The following is a 17,053-nucleotide window of genomic DNA, read 5'->3' on the forward strand; positions in this document are numbered from 1 at the left end:
CTTTACTGCCCTTCACAGGCAGTGGCTCCTGGACACACGTGATCCTGCAGGAAGCTGTCGCCTCCTCCACCCATTTCACTTTTTTTTCACTGCTCTTACGGTATCGTAGTAGTTCAATGGCTAAACCAGCTCTTGCTGGAAAACTGTCCTAATGAATAATTTATTAAAAACTTTAAAGTCTCCACAAATGAAAAAAACCTGACCTTCTCTTAATTTAAAAAATTATCCAGTGAACATCACACAAAGGAACTCTCCCTAGTTATGTGGAAAGCAGAAGCAATCAGGATTTTCAGCTGAATACTTAACATTCAGCCACGACTTCAGCTTGTTACACTTATTCCAGATATTCTGCCCTGCTTACCAGATCCCTTCTAACTTTAAAATTTCAAATCCCTCACTCAAACAAGGCATTTATTCTTCTGCTGTCTGGTTGAATTGATTGGGACCTGAAGGTAATGATGCCAAAAGCTGTGGGTTCAATTCACGACAAACCACTTCGCTTTGTTTGCCTCACGTCTGCAAACCCTTAGCCTGGATGGCATATTTTGGGTAACAAGAGGAACCAGGTGGGAGCGTGCAAGACCACTAGCATAAATAACATCTGCTAGAGAAACAAGCCCACGTCCAATACAGCGGCAGCAGCAGGACTCTGGGGCAGAACCATCAACTCCATTCACAAAGAAAAACCTCATGATCATGGCAGAGCACCTCTGCCTTTCTAGGTCAGATGCTCTTCTCAAGCTCAGATCTTTTGCCAGAATCTAACCTAAAGTCCCTCCTTCAAAAAACAAAACAGGTATAAGAATCAAATAAGAAACTAAGGCTTTTAATTTTTTCACAACATGTGCTCCATCTGAAAACAGAAATGTCTTATTCCTGACACCAATTCCATGACCAAAAAAGCACTTGTGAAGCTTTTCGAAAGTGCCACAAAAATCTCTAGCAGTGCAATACAGCGAACCATCAGAAAAATCTTACTGCCCTCCCATAGGTTTATCTTACTTTCTTTAAAAATCACTCCTAATTTTCATAAAACCAAAATCTGCTTCATCTCCAAATAATATGAAGTTACCTTAAACATGCTTTTTCAAATTAATAAATGAAGAAACCAACTCCAATAAGTCCAGATCACACTTTAAAACAACCAAGGGTCCTCTCAAGGTAGAAGTTTTACCAGTGTCCACAAGTTAAAGAGAAAAAACAGAACTCTATTCCTTAATCAGTATTCTAGGAGGACACCCACTTGGGATCATCTGTCTTCCAGTTTTCTTGCCTGGAAAGAACTTTCCCAACATCCCAACGCCACGAAGCGCATGGATTCCGACAGTCACGAGGTAACTATGACAGCAAAGCCACAGTTACTTATGAGATCACAAAAACTAGATGATGTAATTTTTTAAATTTGAGGTAAAACCCACATAAAATTAACCATGTTGAGGTGTACAGTTCAATGGCATCTAGTATATTCACTATGTTATACATCCATCACCTCTATCTAGCTCCAAAAGATTTTAGCTATCTATCCCCAAATGAAATCTATATTCATTAAGTAGTCACTACCATTATCCCTGTTCCAGCCTGGCAACCATTAATATCCTTTCTGCTTTGATGAATTTATCTATTATGGATATTTTATACAGAAGCAATCACACAATATGTGACCTTTTGCATGTGCCTTCTTTCACCTGACATCCTGTTTTGAGGTGCTTCCACACTGTAGCATGCATCAGTACTTTCTTTTTATGGTTGAAAAATATGCCATTGTATGGATATATCACATTTCATTCATCCATTCATCCACTGATGGACATTTGCGTTGTTTCTGTCTTTTGGCTGCTGTGATTGGTGCCACTGTGAACATCTGGGTACAAGTACTTGTCTGAACACCTGTCTTCAATCATTTAGGGTATATACTTAGAAGTAGAACTGCTGGGTCATATGTTAAGTCTATATTTAACTTTTTGAGGAACTGCCAAACTGTTTTCCATGGTGGCTACACCATTTTACATTCTCACCAGAAAAGCACAAGGGTTCCAACATCCTCACCAACACTTCATATTTTCTGTTCGGTATGTTTTTAAATTATAGCCACCCTTGTGGATGTGAAGTAGTATCTCATGGTGGTTTTGATTTGCATTTCCTAATGACCAATGATGTTGAACATCTTTTCACATGATTGCTGGCCATTTGTATACCATCTTTGGATAAATGTTCAACCAAGTCTTTTTTCCATATTTTAATCGGGTTGTTTATCTTTTTGTTGCTAAGTTGTTCGAGTTTTTTTTTTTTTAAACATATTATGGATACTAGGCCCTTCTCAGATTTGCATGTTTTCTCCCATTCTGTAGACTGTCTTTCTACTTTCTTAATAATGTCCTTTGATGCACAAAAGCTGTAAATTTTGGTGAAGTCCAACATATCCATTTTTTCTTCTTTTGTTGCTCACACCATTAAGAGTCATTTCTAAGAATCCATTACCAAATTCAAGGTCATGAAGATTTACCCTTATGGTTTTTCTAAGTGTTTTGGCTCTTCCAATTAGGTCATTGATTCATTTTGAGTGAATTTTAGTATACGGCATGAGGTTGGAATCTAACTGCATTCTTTTGCATGTGGATATCCATTTGTCCCAGCATCATTTGTTGAAGAGACGGTCCTTTCCCTCATTGAATGGACTTGGTACCTTGGTCAAAAAACAATCGACTATAGGTACATGGGTTTATCTCTGGACTTTTAAATTCCATTCCATTGATCTATTTTGTCCATCCTTATGCCAGTACCACATTGTTTTAATGACTGTAGCTTTTTTTTTTAATTAAGAAGTGGATTTAGAGAGATATACATTCCATAGACAGAATGTAGTCCATCTCAAAAGGTAAGAGAATAGCCCTGGGAGTAACACACTCCATAGACAGAGTGTGGGCCATCTCAGAAAGCAAGAGGCCAATCGTAGTTTTGTTTTTTTTTAATTGGGAAGCATGAGTCCATCCTTCTCTTTCAAGATTGTTTCGACTATTTGGAGTCTCTGGCAATTTCATATGAATTTTAGCATCAACATTTTCATTTCTGCAAAAAAGGCTGCCTGGATTTTGGCAGAGATTTCACTAAATCTATAAAGCACGTTGGGTAGCACTGCCACCTTTTATATCAAGTCTTCCAACCCATGGACGTGGGATATCTTTCCATTCTATAACATATTAATAATTTTAAGTTACCTTAAAATACCCTTGATAAGGTAATGTCATAAAGTAAATTCCTTTAGTTGTCTGTATCTCTAGGTAATCTACTAAGTATGTCCTGAAGTTAGTCACAAATATGAAGTTTATTTACCATGGGGAGCTCAGTATTCATATTCCAGAGAAAGAAGGCCAATTATTCAGGGTCTAGCTATCTGCTTTCGTTTACGGGGAAGGTTACAACTCAAGGATTTTCATTTCCTTGATTTACAGTTAGTTTTAATTTTCATCTTCAGCTCCCAGTAGAGGAATTGATATGCATGAATCTTATATGTTCCCTGATAAGAGTAAGTTGTTTAACAGGCTTCACAGAATGGAATCATGAACTCTCTTTCCATATAGTTCAAATTTTAAAAAATTGATGAGAAAACATTAGCTACTTTGCCAAAGACCGTGTGCAAACGTGTGCTCAAACACCCTTGGTTGGGCTTCCCTGGTGGCTTAGTAGTAAAGCATCTACCTGCCAACGCAAGGGACACGGGTTCAAGCCCTGATTTGGCAAGATCCCACATGCCGCAGAGCACTAAGCCCGTGTGCCACAACTACTGAGCCCAGACGCTCTACAGCCCAGGCTCTGCAACGAGAAGCTGCCATGATGAGACGCTGCACACCGCAGCTAGAGAGCAGCCCCCACCATTTGCTGCAACTCAAGAAAAGCCCGCACAGCCACGAAGACCCAGCACAGCCAAAAATAAAAAAAATTATCTTTTTTTAAAAAAGAATTAATTCTTATAAAAAAAAAAAAACACCCTTGGTTAGTTACAGCTTAAAGTATCAACTATAATCATAAGGGAGAGGAGGAAACCTTTAAAAGTCTTTTATCTAAAACCTTTTTGGTAAAGACTATGAAGGGACAATTGTTTGAAGTTATAAACGTAACGGGCTGGACACAATCTGTTGTTCCTTGCACTCACATCAAAATTAGAACTGAAGACAATATAGTAACCCAGAAAAAATAACTGTGGATTTTCTGGGAGTAGTGATTTCAAGGAATTTATAGATTCCCCAAAAGAAAAGTCATCTTAAAACCGGTAGATTGTTAGTCTGAGGGGCAGTGACTGCTTCATTTCCCATGTTCAGTGTCAACTTTTCAAAGCTTTGGTGTATCTCAACATATGGGTCACCTGGGACTCATGGTCCAAGGTGGTCCAGTAATATCAAAAAAGGCTTTACCACTATGGAGAACAGTATAGATTCCTTCAAAAACTAGGAATAAAACTACCATATGACCTAGCAATCCCACTACTGGGCATATACCCTGAGGAAACCAAAACTGAAAAAGACACATGTACCCTAATGTTTACTGCAGCACTATTTACAATAGCTAGAACGTGGAAGCAACCTGGTTGTTCATCAAAAGATGAATGGATAAAGAAGTTGTGGTACATACACATAATGGAATATTACTCAGCCATAAAAAGGAATCTGTTTGAGTCAGTTCTAATGAGGTGGATGAACCTAGAGCCTATTATACAGAATGAAACAAGTCAGAAAGAGAAAGATAAATATCGTATACTAATGCATATATATGGAACCTAGAAAGATGGTACTGATGAATTTATTTGCAAGGCAGCAGTGGAGAAACAGACATAGAAAACAGACTTATGGACACAGGGAGAGGGGAGGAGAGGGTGAGATGTATGGATAGAGTAACATGGAAACTTACATTGCCATATATAAAATAGATAGCCAATGGGAATTTGCTGTATGTCTCAGGGAACTCAAACACGGGTTCTGAATCAACCTAGAGGGGTACGATGGGGAGGGAGATGGGAGGGAGGTTCAAGAGGGAGTGGGGACATATGTATACCTGTGGCTGATTCATGCCGATGTATGGCAGAAACCAACACAATATTGTAAAGTAATTATCCTCCAATCAAAAATAAAATAAAAAGTTTAAAAAAGGCTTTAAGAATCAAACTGCTTATAAATAACTTCAATCAGAAAATACCATCTGGTCTTGAGATAAACAACGAGCAACCAAATCCTGGGAAAAAGAAATCCAATTCCACGTATTTTGTCATCTATAATGAAACCAAAGGCAATAAAAATATCTTCTGGCAGGTGCTCAGGGTCAGTGCCTTGGCAAGGAATGTTAGCTAAGGCAAAGTTAGAAAGTCTGATGTTTGTTTGGTTTATTTTCGCTTTTAACCAGAAAGTTTAAGTTGAAAAGGGCAAAAAGTAAGGAGACAAGGGGAAAAAAGTAGACTTGGGCAAGAAATGGGGACCAGATAAGCAGGTAGAACCTGAGGCAGTGAGGTAACAGACAGGGAAGGGACAGCTGGCCAAGGGGGTACACAGAATGGACAGCTTGCTGGCTGCATGTACTGCCGAGATCAGAGGATACTTTCAGCAGTTACAGCAAAGCTGGTCAGTATAACATCCACACAGACTCACGCTCAAGGCATGAGTTTTGCATACCAACTCTTCAGGAACTGGAAAGTCCTTATCACAGGGCCGGCGGAGAGGGCACCCTCTGCTTTGGTCCTGCCACTGCCTCACGGGGTCCTGTCTTTAGGGCCCACACCATTTCCCACCCTCTAAGAGCAGTTTCCACACTCTGACCGAACTGCACTTCTATCTCTACACTTCCTCAGCTCTGTCTGCATGCCTTCATCTGACTCTGGGTCAAGAAGCAGGGGAAAGGCGGGAGAAAGTGGCAGGGCCTCCTTGATGGGAGGTAGAGCAGACGGAAATGAATTCTACAAAGGATGCAATGGGGGAAGGGGGTGCTGGGTCCTTTTCCATCCCAGAGACAGACATCCTGGGCCTCTCAAACCTAGACTCATAATTGCTGCTCTTGGGTAATAAAGCTGAATGCGTGACAGCCACTTGGGTCTGGGGGGAGTTTTTTCTCAATTATCAAATTGTGCGCCCCAGAGGCTGTGGGGTTTCTTTTTCTGTAGCTCTCTTGGCTGAGCAGTCAGGGGCCACACAGCAAGTGCTTCCTTGCTCCCCTGACCCCAGAAACCCCGGCAGAAGGGAGCCCAGATGGGCACTTGGGCAACACCTGCTGTGGGGCCAGCTAGGGTGAGGAAGCCCCACCCCACGCTCGTGTAGTTAACACTCAGCGTCCTATGTCACCTCAAACAAGGGCTGTGATTTGGATTTAATGTGGTAATGGCTCCCATGGTCCCCAACCGGGTGCCCTGGGCTCTTTCACTGCTGAGCTCTTTCTCTTTTTTCTTTCTATAAAAGGAGCTTTCAGTTAATTGCAGGCCTGCCATTCTGTGCCCAGGAGCTAAACCCCAGAGGCATCTGCCTTGGCCTTGGCGGGCCCACTTCACTTTCGTTCTCTGATCTCTTTGTGGTGGTCTTAGTTACAAGCTCCTGGAAAGCAGCCCTGATTTGCAAGCACTACTAGTCAGGAAAAGAAAAGCAGGGGAGGGGTGTTGCAGGGGGCGGTGAGGACACAGCTACAAACTCAGCATCCGTGGTTTTAAAATGGCCTGAACCTGGACACATCCTACATATCGGTCAACATGAGAATGGACAAATTGTGAGATTAATACAATGGAATACTACTCAGTGATTAAAAAGAAGAGGGCTCTCTGGCCGTCCTATGGTTAAGACTCCATGACTCCACTGCAGGGAGCATAGGTTCGATACCCAGTCAGGGAATTAAGATCTTACATGCTGCATGGTGTGGTCAATAAAAGAAAAAAGTTTCCAATATAGAAGACTCTCAAAGTCACATTGAGCAAAAGAAGCAACACATAAAATATACAGTATGATTCTATTTATGTGGAGTTCCAGAAGAAACATGATTAATGTATGGTGGTGAAAATCCTAGCAGAGCTTACATTCAGATGTGAAGCCTGACAAGTAGGGGCATGACAGGACTTCTCTGTGGCAACAAAAGTGTTCTATAGATTGTTGAGGAGGTATTTATATGGGTGTAAACATTTGCCAAAACTTATTAAACTATATGGTTGAAATCTGCACATTTTTGCTGTATGTAAATTATATCTCAATTTTCAGAAAAAAAAATCCAAAGTCTTTATTAAAAATAGCAAAAGACAGATTTCTGTCATGTTGCACCTATGTGGCTACCATTCTGAGGAAGAGTCAAGATGTTCAAAGTACTCAAATATACTCCTAAAGACAAAACAAAGATAAACCTCTTCAAAGTATCATGAAATTTATGTCAGAGCATTGAAGTCTTAAGATTGAATTAGATAAAGAATTCCCTCAAATTTCTCTCAGTCAACATCCAAGTTAAATATTTTAAGAATGTTTTCAGAGCACAAAGTCTAGTGTAGAGGCTGGAAAGACTAATTCGATATTACATACATTAAAAATGTGTGAAAAAATTTCCCCTGATTGTAAGAGCAATACACATTCAGTATAGGAAAATTGGAAAATACAGAAGACCATAGGGGAATAAAACTCACATACTCCCAAGATCATAAGCATAAAGAAGAAAATTAAAAGTCATCTGAAAAATATTCCCTATCCAAAAATAAGCACTGTCAACATTTTTATACACATACACTATTTTAACCAAATTGAAATTGTAATGTGCATACTGTTACTATTTTTTCACTTAAATTTATGTAACAAACATTTTCCATGTCATTGAGCATTCTTTGCATTTTTTGTTACTACTAAAATTAAACAGCTTCGTGTGATTATTGGCCATTCTTATTTCTTTGTGAGATAGCTTGGCAATTTAAAAAATAATATTGATTCTTTTTCCTGATTATAATATAGTTACTGCTGAAATGTGGAAAATACAGAAGAGTATAAGACTATAAGGGGGAAAACTCACATAATTCAAACAAAAAAAAATCACTATTGTTAATTTTACTTTTCTTTGCATGTATGTTTTTCTTATAGAGTTGATATTCTAGATAAGTCCATTTCAGAGTATGTCTTTTTTCACTTAGCATCACTAAAAACTACATAAGCATTTTCCCTATCTCATTAAAGTCTATCTAAACTTTTATTTTTGTTAGTTTCATTTTGCCTGTAGAATTTTGTTAGCTGCATAGATGTAATGAAATTTAATAACTGCTCAGTGTCAGACATTTGAACATGTACACTTGAGCTTTTTTTACTTTATAAAGTGGAGATAAACATTTCTGTACATAAATTATTGCCTTAACCTATGATTATTTCCTTGGGATAAACTGTCAGTATTTTAATCCCTGGGTCAAAGAGTATGAACTTTTTTAGACTCATGTTGCCAAAGTGCTTTAAATTCTCTCCAGATAATTTAATGCACCTCTGACCTGGATCCTTATTTAGAAATATGAACAGAAAACCAACTAAGAATAAAACAGTAGGAAAAACAATAGATGCCTGAAAACAGGCACCAAATTGAATAGAGGAACCAAGCCCAGAGGAAACAGGGTTATTAACAAAGGAAACAAAATCAGTTTTGCATTCTCTGAAAGATCTGTGAAGACACCATTTCAAAGATCTGTAAGGATACTAAGGTGGAGAAAAGCAATACTAAAAGTTACTACTGGAGAATAAAGAAACAGAACTAAAAAAAAATTATTTTTTAAAGTCCTCCACAGCGAATCTCTGTACAGCACAAGTGCTTGTGCTCCAGATGCTCAGCTGTGTCCGACTCTTCGTGGCCCCATGGACTGCAGCCCGTCAGGCTCCTCTGTCCATGCGATTTTCCACAAAAGAATACTGGAGTGAGTTAGCTTTTCCTCCGATCTTCCTACCCAGGGATCAAACCCATATCTCTTGCATTTCCTGCAGTGCAGGTAGATTAGCACTGAACCATCAGGGAAGCCTGCATAGCAAAAGGAACATGATCAAAGATAGAAGTAGTGATCTGGACGACTGAACAGGCAAATTCTTCCAAACCAAGGGATATGAAACATGGGGAGGGGGGATACATCTAAATGATCCAATGTACGTCTAATACACATCTATTTTTTTTTTTTTAAGATGAAGGGATAGAGAGGGAAAAATTATCAAAGAAAGAAAAGCACCAAATTTCTCTGAAGTTCTGAAGAGGGACTTGAGTGCTAGGTTGAAAGGGTCTGCCAATGGTTGATATCAATGTTCGAAAAAGAAACACCTAAATACAACTTGAAGATTTTTTAACTGCAAGAAAGAGACCCTGGCAATCTAAGGTGGGGGAGGATGGCAGGGGTGTAACCATAACAAAAGGAAAAGTGGGTTTGCACCAGACTTCACATCTGTAACACCGAAGTCTAAAACACAAATGAAACATTTTCTACCAAGTTTTGCAGGAAAAAAAAAATCATTTTAAACTTAGAATCCTATAGCTCCCTAAAACCATCATTTAAGTAGGAAGGCACGATGAAGATATTTGGGGGTTTCTCCCAGGTTTCTGACTTTACCAACTGCATCCACAAAGGTACTATTTCACCAAAATGGGGAAGACTAGAGATCACCAAGTTGTCAAAAAAATACTAAGCACCCTTTCAGTGGTTTTGCTGTAGACTAATTTTTCATTTAAATGTGAGATCCTGTGATAATGCTGCAAACACTAAGGGCAATCACAGAATTTCTCTTCTCATCCTCCCTACCAAGTAACAGTATTCCTCAAGCACCTGTTTTTATGCATGTTTAACACTGTGGAGACAATGCTGCACAGGTCCATTAGACACACTTAGGCTCTTAACTGCCTCTAATAAAGTCACCTTTAATGACAGTCAAACACCAACTCTAGAAACCTAGGTCCATTACATGCAGAGAAACTGGGCAAATAAGGAACCTGATCAAATGTACAGGGTCTCATGACTACTTCTCACTAACATTCCCTAAAGATGATTATTTTGATCAGCTAGAGACTGGTACAAGTAATAATACCTATGATTCAGTCCATCACCAAAGATAAGTCACAACTCTTCAAGTATTCCATCTGGGTACGTACATGTGTGTATATGAGTGTGTGCACTTGTGCATATATGCATGTGTTCACACACCAAGAATGTTCTATATCTTGAAAATGAGATTTTCGCCTAACCTGCATATGTCCAGCTGTAACAGAGCTTCTTAAAGTCTATAATATGGAGCTCTAGCTATCTACTAACCACGCAGTTGAATCAGGTCGCCCACCACCAAGGGCAAAGGCAAGTACATCTCCTGGGAAGGTAGCAAATGAACATTAATATAACTCATCTATGGTCACTGTGGGTCTTTCCTGGTGGCTCAGATGGTAAAGAATCTGCCTGTAATGTGGGAGACCCAAGTTCGATCCCTGAGTTGGGAGGGTCTCCTGGAGAAGGGAATGACTACCTACTCCAGTATTCTTACCTACAGAATCCCATGGACAGAGGAGCCTGGAGGGCTTCAATGGGGTCAAAAAGAGTCAGACACAACTGAGCAACTAAAACACACACACATAGTCACTCTGGGTCAAAGACACACGCAAGGAATCGCGTCCTCCAATCTCCAAACTAGACACTGTTCAGAACGCAACTTCTCTCAGCAACAGTATATGGAAAGTCACTGAAAAGTCTTGGATGGGAAGAGGAGAGGAGAGAGATAAAAGGGACAAATGTTATTCTCTATACTTGTGTAATTTTTGGTTGTTAAAAGTTTGTGAATTATTTACACAAGTCTAAAAAGAGAAAAGAAAGAAAGGTTATTACACAAAAACCTTCATTTCTCCAACCTTTGTAACAGAAGTTTCCCCAAAGTAACAAGAAAACTGTACATGCTTCATAATGTGACAATTACCAAATAATGAATGCATATTATATTGTTACTTCAAAAGGAACACAACTGTTGACCAAATAAATAATATCATAACCATCTACTTTGTATCATACTTTGCAAGGCCCCAAGCAGCCTGCCATCCCAGACTCTCTTCTCTCGGACCACTCACTTTCCCTGCTAATCTCTGCTCTGAGAAGAGAATCGCTTCAAATCCCATCTTTCATGCCAACAATCCCCAAGGCCAGCTTTCTCTCATCTACAGAGCTAGCTGCTACCAGGTATCCGCTATCAGATGGTCCACTGCCTGCCGTGTTCAGTATGTCCCAAGCCAGAATCATCTCCCTCAGACCTGACCCATCTCCTTTATTTAACATTCCATGGCAACTTTAGGGCCACTCATTCAGGAACTCTCCATCTTCATGGAGGCAGCTGCTTTTGGCTTGGTGCCATCATATCTTTTGCCTAGAATAGTGATGGGTGCACAATAGTCACAGTAAATATTAGCTAATTGAATACATGGTTAAAACCATATACTACCATCAGTTCAGTTCAGTCACTCAGTCGTGTCCGTCTCTTTGTGACCCCATGGACTGCAGCACAGCAGGCCTCCCTGTCCATCACCAGCTCCCAGAGTTTACTTGAACTCATGTCCACTGAGTTGGTGATGCCATCCAACCATCTCACCCTCTGTCGTCCCCTTTTCCTCCTGCCTTCAATCTTTCCCAGCATCAGGGTCTTTTCCAGTGAGTTGGTTCTTTGCATCAGGTGGCCAAAGTGTTGGAGTTTCAGCTTCAGCATAAGTCTTTCCAATGAATATTCAGGACTGATTTCCTTTAGGATGTACTACCATGGTAGTTACAAATTAAGAAAACTAAAAAGAGCCTGGGATGTTTCTCAAACACAATGTCAGAGTTTAGTGGAAGGGCTACAAACTGGAAGCCAGAAACAGGCAGAAACTGGGCTGTGGGAAAGGTCTTAAGTGGCCAGAATGTTATTTGGGAAAAATAACATTAAAAATAACTGCACTTACAGATAGGGCCTAAAAGTTTCCCACAGATAACTACCATACCTGTCTTGTAACAAATTCTGACGTTTCTGTTATATGCCCACAGCCCCTAGTCTATAGTTAAACATTCTCCATCACCAGAGGTGCTGGGCATAGGCTGAAAGTATTTTTGCACTATAAGGGTGACAATCCTGAATTATTTTTAAAGCTTTTTTGAATCTCGGGGCTCTATAATTATGTTTATTTATATATGTTATTTAAAGCAAAGAGGAACTAAAGAGCCTCTTGATAAAGGTGAAAGAGGAGAGTGAAAAAGCTGGCTTAAAATTCAACATTCAGAAAAACTAAGATTATGGCATCTGGTCCCATCACTTCATGGCAAATAGGTGGGGGAAAAATGGAAACAGTGACAGATTTTATTTTCTTGGGCTCCAAAATTACTGCAGATGGTGACTGCAGCCATGAAATTAAAAGACGCCTGCACCTTGGAAGAAAAGCTATGACAAACTTAGACAGCGTATGAAAAACCAGAGACATCACTTAGCCAACAAAGGTCCATCTAGTCAAAGCTATGGTTTTTCCGAGAGTCATGTACAGATGTAAGAGTTGGACCACAAAGAAGGCTGAGCACCAAATAATTGATGTTTTTGAACTGTGGTGCTGGAGAAGACTCTTGAGAGACCCCTGGACAGCAAGGAGATCAAGCCAGTCAATCCTAAAGGAAAACAACCCTGAATGTTCATTGGAAAGATTGATGCTGAAGCTCCAATACTTTGGTCCCCTGATGCAAAGAGCCAACTCATTGGAAAAGACCCTGATGCTGGGAAAGATTAAGGGCAGGAGGGGAACGGGGCGACAGAGGATGAGATGGTTGGATGGTATCATCCACTCAATGAACATGAGTTTGAGCAAACTCCGGGAGACAATGAAGGACAGGGAAGCCTGGCAGGCTGCAGTCCATGAGGTTGCAAAGAGTCGGACAAGATTTAGCAACTGAACAACAACAACAACAAAATGTATTTATTTGCAATTATTCAACATTAAGATGTTAAAACTGAATAAACACAAATATTTGGAAAGTTTTAAGATATCAACACACTTTTTAGACATATTAATGAATGGAACCTAACAGATGCTCTGTTTGTTGTTTTTTTTTTTGCAAAGGATCCAGGAACAACTGTAACACTAAATGTATATTGAAACCACTGCAGGTATCTAAATCCAAAAGATCCATCAGTCATGTGTGTCACCACAACAAGCTTGGCTGGTTCTTTATAAAAAAATAATTTAATTTAGTTATTTATTTTTGACTGTGCTGGGTCTTCATTGCTATGCACAAGCTCTCTCTAGCTGCAGCAAGCAAGGGCTACTCCCTAGTTGTAGTATGCGGGCTTCTCATTGCGGTAGCTTCTCTTGTTGCGGAGCATAGGCTCTAGGGCATGCAGGCTTCAGCAGCTGCAGCTCACTGGCTCTAGAGCACAGGCCCAATAGCTGTGGTGCACAGGCTTAGCTGCTCCACAGCATGTGGGATATTCCTGGACCAGGGATTGAACCTGTGTCTCCCACATTGGCAGGCGGATTCTTGACTACTGAGCCACCAGGGAAGCCCTTAGGCAGGTTCTTCATAAACTTACATACTATTCTTTAGGGATTAGGCTCCTCCATTAACCTGAATCCATCTCAGCCCTGAAAATCAGTCTGTCCATTCAAAGAGTTGTGTCTCACTTCAGGAGGCAGTAGAGTAAATGTGAGGTGAGTAACGGAGCATTTAATAAGAGGTACTTTCAGTTCCCTGGCCTGGTCTTGAAGTTGTTCAAGTGATGGTATACTGGAGCATTCTTGCTTGTAGCTGATTGTGAACACTTCCAGGGGATAATGAGGGGTAAAATGAAACTGTCTTCCTCTCCTGACCAAGCACTATAGACAAGAGATCTGGGAGAGCTGACTTTAGCAGGAATTCTCATTTTTCATTGACTTTCGTCAGTTTTCACAAGACCCCCTCTGCAGCTTCTGGAGCTAGAGTGTCCCAGCCATCCCTTCACGGTCACCAGAAACTGCAGGGGAGGAAAAAACATCTTTTCCCTCCACTCTTCTACGTTCTTAGAGGTCTCCTGTCTCCCTGTTCTTAGGGCGGTGAGGCCAAGAGGCATCCTCTGAGGAGACAAGGGCCTGGGACTCTCCAACTCCCATCCGGACCACAGCCAGGCCAATACTCAAGTGCATAACCAAGAGTTATTTTCAATCATCACCAGGCCACTGGGGAATGATAATTTAGCTTCAATTGTGTTGTTTAACGAAACTGTGCTTCCGATTTCAAGTTCATGAATGAGTGACTCCAATGTCACAAACGGAGAAGAAATAAAGGAGCTCCTTGTTTTACTTCAAATCTGAATTTAAAGGGCTGATTACATCATTGCATGGATACAGATCAGCATTTCCCTCAGTACATCTCATTTTATTCATAAAAAAGGCATCTGTCATCCTTTGGGTAGCATGTCATGGATGTGACCTTGTACCAAAAAGTATTGGACATAAAGCTTGCATTTTTCCTTTCAGTGGTTTTAACAACGTCATTTAGTACTGTCATATTTTTTTTTTAAACAAAACCCCAAGGTGGGGTTTTCCAAGGTGGGGAAAGCTTTTTTCCCCTTAGATGACAAATGCCATAGGGAAATGACTCTGTCTTACTTGTTCACTGTGATTATCCTAGTGTCTAACAGTAGGTGACACAGAGTAGGTGGTCAATAAGAGTTTGTTGAATAGATTTAATTATGTAAGAATTCACCTTGATCCTAGCTGCAATTTTAGCAAAAAGACACCTATACACTAAAAATTAGTAATAAGAAGTCCAAATATATTTTGCAGCACAGGAAACATTGGAGTAAAGTAAGAGGGTTTCAAGATGACAAGTTTGAAAGGAAAGTACTTATATGAAAGGAAAGTGCTTGACAAAGTTCTGTTGTGATTGCTAAAAAATCTGCTAAATCTGTGGTCACAATTTAAAAATCATTAAGCTATTAAAAACTCCACAGCCTTCCTTTAAAAAGAGAGTTAAATCTAAAAAGAAGTAAAGGATAAATAGCACTTTGCTTTGTTGAATGCTGACTACATACAGGGACTTGGCACATTACACACTAATTTCGTCTAACCTTCACCAACACCCTATGAAACCTATGCTCATTACCTTTCTGTTATTGACAAGGAATCAGACAAAGAGAGGCCCAGGGACCTGCCTTAGGTCACAGAGGGGCAAGGCAAGAATTTCAACCCAGACTATTGCTTTTAACCACTTGGCTACCTTGGCAGCGACAGTGTTACACTGGTCATAAAATCACCAGGGCAGTCGCGAGGTCCAAGTGAGCACATGGAAAAGCGATTACAGGCACTCAGTAAATACTGCTCACCATCTCCCTTCCTGGTTCTCCTCTCCCAACTTCTGCATCTGGGGGCCTCCCACCCTGGCTCCCTAAGTTGTAATTCGGGAAGACAAGCAGTGACCCAATAATTTCCTTCCTCCCTGCTTACAAATTTTGGGAACTTTTGGATATTTTAAACAATTTGTGGTATTGTTTCATGCAGGCCACTGAAAAGGAATTAAACATGTTATAAATAATCAGGAAGGTTAAACACACAGCCTCAGGTCACACAGTATATGGGAGAACTGAGATTTCAACCCAGACATTTTTCCCCCTACCATGCAGGGCTCCTTTCAGTAGTGGAAGGAGAATCACATAACCTCAAGGTAAGCTGTCTACATGATAAAGGGAAGATAAGAGAGTAGAATTCACATAAAACTTGAGAATGTATGGAAGTAAGATGAGAAATACTGCCAGAGAAGAGGCAAATCCAGAATGTTGCAGAAGGAGAGCTATAGCAGTGTCTGTAAGTTGGTTGTTGCACTAAACCAAGTGAGTATAGGTTTGGAAAAGATGGCTGGATTGATTTTTAAAATATCTTCTCCTCTAATCAAAGATTCAATAATTATAATAGAAATGACACTTGGCTTTGTAATTAACTTAGCAAGCACAGATCATAAGCACTCCACAAAAGCAGTGGTTATTGAAAATGATAAAAGATAGATTAAGAAATATATCTTCCAAATCTATAGTAATTTTTATATGGGCCATCAACCAAAGCATGTATCTAAAAGAACCATTTTTGAGCAATAAGGAAAAATGTAATATACTATTTAAAAGATATTAAAGAACTTACTACTAATTTTAGGTACGTTAATGGCACTATAGTCATAGGTTTTTTACAGTACTATTTTTCAATCATTGTTAAAACAGTTAAGTCATGACTTTTCAACTTGGACTGAATATGGGCATTATTGCTTATTTTTCACTGAAAATAAAGCAGTCTGGTCATTTTCAATGTCGAAGCTTTACTTTTGTTACTGTTATCTTTCTCCTTTGATTAGGATTTCCTAATTTAATGTCTAGTTAAAGGATTTAACTGTTAGGATATGTTTGGAAGGCTCTGCTTTTAGTATTTAGGAGTCAAAATTACCTAAACACATTCATCAAGAGTGGTAATCAACTCATTGAGACAAATAATACTTTTTTTCTTTAAGCCAGAATTAGTCAAACTGTATTTTATGTATTGGAAAGAAAATATTTACATTTACTTAATCAAACTGTAGACATACCATAAAAGCTTCAATTATGCACCAAAATAGGTTCAGAATATTTAGTGAAGGACAAGTTGGAGCTTAACACTGAATTTATCCAGAAAAGACCAAAGTCCACAGCTCCATAATGGAGCTGCTGCTTGACCTGGGTGCTCGTGACACAGGCCCATTCGGTTTATGAAAATTCACCAGCCTCTACACTTATGTTCATTTGTCTTTATGTATATTAGACTTCAATTAAAAAGTTTTCTCTGTCATGTTCCATACTTGAAGTATTACGGATGAAATGACAGGGCATCTGTCGTTTGCTTTCAAAGACAAAAAGACGGCGGGCCAGGGGAAAGACGGTGTATGGTTGTGGGTAAGGAAGAGGATGAATAAGGGATGGGAAAGAAATGAAATAAGATTAGAAAGGTGCTGACATTGTGGAGGCTGCATGATGGGTTACTGGAGGCTTGTAATACATATTAGAAAATCACTGTAATAAAAAAAAAGTGTTAAAGGGAAAGCATAGTTACTGCTGTACCT

General features: G+C 39.7%; 1 protein-coding gene across 6 annotated transcripts in view; it reads right to left on the reverse strand.

Moving 5' to 3' along the window:
* ZHX3 (zinc fingers and homeoboxes 3) overlaps positions 1 to 17,053 on the reverse strand; it is a 110,816-nt gene that overhangs the window by 69,498 nt on the left and 24,265 nt on the right. For 2 of the 6 annotated variants that reach the window (XR_014073114.1, XM_081556915.1), the window contains exon 1: positions 1,244 to 1,275. The exons of 3 other annotated variants lie outside the window; for them this stretch is intronic. The gene's annotated coding sequence lies outside the window, so the exon portion shown is untranslated. Of the gene's footprint in view, positions 1 to 1,072; positions 1,276 to 17,053 lie in introns of those variants that run through there. One more of the 6 variants, XM_081556917.1, reaches the window with a different exon arrangement.

Source organism: Giraffa tippelskirchi, chromosome 13, assembly GCF_054371585.1.
Source record: "Giraffa tippelskirchi isolate mGirTip1 chromosome 13, T2T-mGirTip1v1.2.pri, whole genome shotgun sequence".
Lineage (NCBI taxonomy): Eukaryota > Metazoa > Chordata > Mammalia > Artiodactyla > Giraffidae > Giraffa > Giraffa tippelskirchi.